Here is a 5,541-nt window from a genome sequence, read left to right on the forward strand (position 1 = left end):
CGAAAAAGTTGCCATGAAGTTTACATACATATAGATACAAGATGGCAAAAAAAAATGAAGTTTACAATACAATATTTGCCATCATGGCGACGGTGCGGTGAAAAATGTTTTTTAACATCTTAACTTGCCATGGCAAGTTTGCCATGTTTTTGAACGTATTAATTAAAGAAAATTGCCATGGAAATTTTTTAGAGGTGGAAAAATGTTGAGACATGGCAAGTTTGCCATTTTTTGAACATTTTAATTAAAAATTGCAATGGCAAATTTTAAGAGATGGAAAAATGTTTAGACATGGCAAGTTTGCCATGTTTTTTAACATCTTAACTTGCCATGGCAAGTTTGCCATTTTTTGAACATCTTAATTAAAGAAAATTGCCATGGCAAATTTTGAGAGATGAAAAAATGTTGAGACATGGCAAGTTTTGAGAAATTTGTCATGGCAGGTTTTCATGTTTTTAACATGTTAACTTGCCATGGCAAGTTTGCCATGTTTTTGAACATCTTAATTAAAGAATTTTTCCATGGCAAATTTTGAGAGATGAAAAATGTTGAGACATGGCAACTTTTGAGAAAATGACAACAAATAACAAAAAAAAAACAAGTAAACGTTTATTCCCTACAAAAGAATGGAAAATTTGCCGTGGAAAACTCTACACAATATAATTCCCTCTCAAATTTGCTATGTGATCAGACCACCAATTTTACAAAAGTTGCCATGTGTTACAGAAAATGTAGTACTTCTGCCATCGAAATAAATTAAAAATTGTCATGGCTTCACAAGTATATTTAAAGATGCTACATAATAAATTTTGTTATGTTCTAGACATGTAAAATTTGCCATCATATTTAAATTAAAATTGGCATTCTCTTTACAATAAATTTGCCATGGCAACTTAAAATAAAATTCACAATGGCAACTTAAACTAAAATTTCCGCATCAAGCATCATGTAGTTTGCAATGGTCTCTCCTCCCTCAACTACATGATGGCAACTTAAACAAGCTAGTTCAACGGGACAACAACAAAAAATTGAACATCTGTAGAAAATTCAGTCAGTAGGTGTGTGATGGAGGGAGGGAGCAACAGGTACCGTTGCTTTGGCGACCAGCAGCCTGAGGAACACGGCGGTATGGTTGCCACCATCTCCAGCATGTGGAACGCGGCGGCATGGTCGCCCCATGTCGGCCCGACGAGGTCGCCTCCGGCTTTCTCGGCTCCGCGACCCTCGCCGCCCCGGCCGCTATTACCTCTGCCACGACCCCCCCCCCCCCCCCCCCCCCCCCTCCCCCCGTGCTCTCCGCGACCCTCGCTTGGTCGGATGCGAGGCGGTACAGAGGACGCGGCCGCCGGATCCGTTCGAAGATGGGCGGCGCTGGGGATACCTGAGCCGCATGCGCGGGGAAATGGACCTCTCGTCATGCTTCCTGTACAGAGAAGACGAGATCTGAGAGAGGGAAATAGAGGAGGAGGAAGGAATGAGAGGGAGCAGGAGAGGAAAGAGGCGCGAGGGTCTGCGGGCTCGTCTCACCGGATCCTCGCCGGAAGTGCACGGGCGCGGCGGCTCTGGCCCGATCGGGAGGGGCCTGCAGCGATGCGTGGGAGAAAGGAGTGGAGTGGGAAAAGAGCGGCGCGGGGGAGAAGATGACTCGCAAGAGGGAGGACGGGATACGTTCGGGCCGAGTGCCTGTTTCACCGAACGAATTTTCTGGCTGACGTGTCTATCTTTTCTGCTTTAAGATAGGTGCAAATAATCCGACGTTAGAAAACGGGTTCGGCCCGAATCGTCAAAAATCTGACGTTCGGGCGTTATCGTTTCCGTATTTGTATGCCGGGACTTTTGAACGAGCCAGACCCGGGTCATATCATAGCTAAAAATAATGCTTGTAGATAGAAAATATTCATAAATTAACAAAATGTTCACTAAACAAAAAAATCATAAAAAATTTAAAATATTCGTAAAACATAAAAATGTACATCGAACTAAAAAAGTGTAAATTTAATGTTCATAAATTAAATATTTTTCACAAATATGACTTTTTTTAATTCTAAAAATTGTTCACGAATTTTAAAAAATGTTAAGGAATTCAAAAACAAATTGTGTATAAGGAAATTTTCATGAAATTAATTTTTTTGCGGGAATATGAAAAAAAATAGCCCTAATTGTGAGTCGAGTGAGAAAAAAGATTAGCGTCAGTTACGAGTCGATGGTGGACTTGCAACTGAAAAAAAAGGTCGGGCCCTAGTTGCGAGTCAAAGATGCACTTGCAACCGGGACAAAAAAAATCGGATTCAGCTTGCGAGTCGAGAGTGGATTTGCAACTAAGAGAGAATAATACTGGGTCCTAGTTGCGAGTCGAGTGTTGACTTGCAACTGAGACAAAATAAAAGTCGGTCTTCAGTTGCGAGTCAAGGGTAAACTTGCAATTGGGACAAAAAGATTAGGCCCGTTTACGAGTCGAGAATGGACTTGCAACTTGTAAGGGCATATTTATCCCCAAGGTGTTTTGGTGATTGATGACAATGCTTTTACGGACTAATCGTGTGCGTTGAGTTTTCCAGAGATTCATCCTTTGGCACGAGACGATTCCCTCCCCTCGGTGTTTTTATTCAAGAGGGTGTAGCTCCTTCGTTTCTCTGTTGGTGGACTTAACGTACTATCAAGAGGGGATCCGTTTTAGTAAGGCTAGGGTGGAATCAACACGTACACATCCGTATCACACCCGCTGTTCCTTTCCACGCCATTGGAGCTCTCTTTCCTCTCCTTGTCTGCCCTGTCCTATCCCAGCGGTAGTACCGCGGTCCTTAGAGGTAGTACCGCCGAAGCACGTCAAGCGGTAGTACCGCTCCCCAAGCGGTAGTACCGCTTGCTGCCTTCGGCCGTAGTACCGTAGAGGTTCCGGGCTACTACCGCCTCGACTCGAGACCTCCGTTTTTTGTGTCGGGTTGTGCCGTACTAGTAGCGGCAGTAGTGGCGGTAGTACCGCTCCAAGCGGTAGTACCGCTCTGGGTCCAGGTCCTTGCTATCCTCGTGTGTGCGGCAGTACCGCTGGGAGGGAACGGTAGTACCGCTGGCTCCGCGGTAGTACTGCCCTGCCCAAGCGGTAGTACCACTCTGTGCGTGGCTGCTTGGGGGGTAACGGTTGGATTGTTCCCCCCACTATATAAAGAGGTCTTCTTCCCCAAAGTTGACCTACCTCTTTCCCAAAAAGCTCCATTGTTGCTCCAAGCTTCTTTTTCGCCCGATCTCTCTCCCTAGCCAATCAAACTTGTTGATTTGTTCGGGATAGGTTGAGAAGGCCCCGATCTACACTTCCACCAAGAGAAATTTGATTCCCCCACTAATCCTTAGCGGATCTTGTTACTCTTGGGTGTTTGAGCACCCTAGACGGTTGAGGTCACCTCGGAGCCATAGTCCATTGTGGTGAAGCTTCGTGGTGTCATTGGGAGCCTCCAATTAAGTTGTGGAGATAGCCCCAATGTAAGGGCATATTTATCCCCTAGTGGTTTTGGTGATTGATGACAATGCTTTTGCGGACTAATCGTGTGCGTTAAGTTCTTTCAGAGAATCATCCATTGGCACGAGACGATTTCCTCCCCTCGGTGTTTTATTCAAGACGGTGTAGCTCCTTCGTTTCGTTGTTGGTGGACTAGTTTCGTAGGAGTCACCGTACTATTAAGAAGGGATCCGCTTTGGTAAGACTAGGGTGGAATCAACACGTACACATCCCTATCACACCCGTCGTCTTCCTTTCGCATCTTTGGAGCTGCAACTTCTCTCCCGTACCTGCTTTGCCCTGTGCCAGCGGTAGTACCGCGGTCTACAATGGTAGTATTGCCGAAGCCTTCCAGTGGTAGTACCGCTCCACGAAGCAGTAGTACCGCGCTCAGCGGTAGTACCGCTCCGCAGAGCGGTAGTACCGCTCGCGGGCTTCGGCCGTAGTAGCGCAGCTGTACCGCGCTACTGCCGCCTCGATTCGAGACTGTGTTTTCTCGTGTCGGGTTTTGCGGCACTAGAAGCGGTAGTAGAAGCGGTAGTACCGCTCCGAGCGGTAGTACCGCTCCTACTCCCGCGGTAGTACCGCTCTGGGGCCAGTGGCCTGAATTCCTCGCCAGCACGGTAGTACCGCTAGGTAGGGAGCGGTAGTACCGCTCTCAGCGGTAGTACCGCCCTTCCCTAGCGGTAGTACTGCTCTGTGCGGGGCTGCTCAGTGGGGTAACGGTTGGATTTGTTCCCCCACTATATAAAGGTGTCTTCTTCCTCCAAGTTGACCTACCTCTTTTCCCCAAAGCTCCATTGTTGCTCAAAGCTCCATTTTTGCCCGATCTCTCTCCCTAGCCAATCAAACTTGTTGATTTGCTCGGGGTTGGTGGAGAAGGCCCAGATCTACACTTCCACCAAGAGAAATTTGATTCCCCCCACTTATCCCTTGCGGATCTTGTTACTCTTGGGTGTTGAGCACCCTAGACGGTTGAGGTCACCTCAAAGCCATACTCCATTGTGGTGAAGCTTCGTGGTGTTGTTGTTGTTGTTGGGAGCCTCCGATTGTTGTGGAGATTGCCCCAACCTTGCTTGTCAAGGTTCGGTCGCCGCCTTCAAGGGCACCAATAGTGGAATCATGGCATCTCGCATTGTGTGAGGGCGTGAGGAGAATACGGTGGCCCTAGTGGCTTCTTGGGGAGCATTGTGCATCCACACCGCTCTAACGAAGACGTACTTCCCCTTAAAAGGAAGGAACTCCGGTAACACATCCTCGTCTCCACCGGCTCCACTCTTGGTTATTTCGTGCCTTTACTTTTGCAAGCCTACTTGTTTTACATCCTTTGCTTGCTTGTGTGCTAGTTGTTATTGCATCATATAGGTTGCTCACTTGGTTGCACATCTAGACAACCTATTTTGTTGCAAAGTTTAATTTGGTAAAGAAAAGCTTAAAAATTGGTAGTTGCCTATTCACCCCCCCCCCCTCTAGTCAACCATATCGATCCTTTAAATTGGTATCAGAGCCTCATCTCTTTTTAAGGACTTTACCGTCCAAAGAGTATGGTTGATGTCGTAGATGAGGTGGGAGAGCACTCCGGTGCGAATCCGATCTCATCTACGGGAGATGGGGGTAACTCGATCTCACGTGAGGAATTCAATGTTGCTTTGGAAACATTGAAAACCTCCATGACGACCGAGGTCAAGGACATGTTTAAGGAATTCCTAAAAGGACTGAAACAATCTACCTCGCCGATGAAAGTGGGTGATCCCACCAACAAGGTGACAGATGCTCCCTCCGACAAGGGGGGAGCTAACATTGATAAGAGTCCTTCTATTAGTGGTAGAAATGGTACCGGCATCTTTGCCCATGTGGAACCCCCGGTTTATGGAGGGCCAATCCCCTCCACTCATTTGAATCATGCCGGTCCTCCACCTAAATATGAGAAACATGAAGATTTTGATTCTTGGGTCTATCGCTTTAAGCGTCATTTGAAAACATGTGAACACTAACCTTTGGAGAATCATTGAAGAAGGTTTTTATCCTCATGACCCAAGCAACTTCAC

At 46.7% G+C, this 5,541-nt stretch overlaps 1 long non-coding RNA gene across 1 annotated transcript; it reads right to left on the reverse strand.

Moving 5' to 3' along the window:
* Positions 1-660: 660 nt before the first annotated feature.
* Positions 661-1,679, reverse strand: LOC123111976 (uncharacterized). The gene is made up of 2 exons (XR_006454973.1): positions 1,528-1,679; positions 661-1,423 (listed from the first exon to the last, which is right to left on the reverse strand). It is a non-coding gene; the product is annotated as an uncharacterized lncRNA (long non-coding RNA).
* Between the last annotated feature and the right edge of the window lie 3,862 nt (positions 1,680-5,541).

This window comes from Triticum aestivum, chromosome 1B (genome assembly GCF_018294505.1).
Source record: "Triticum aestivum cultivar Chinese Spring chromosome 1B, IWGSC CS RefSeq v2.1, whole genome shotgun sequence".
NCBI lineage: Eukaryota > Viridiplantae > Streptophyta > Magnoliopsida > Poales > Poaceae > Triticum > Triticum aestivum.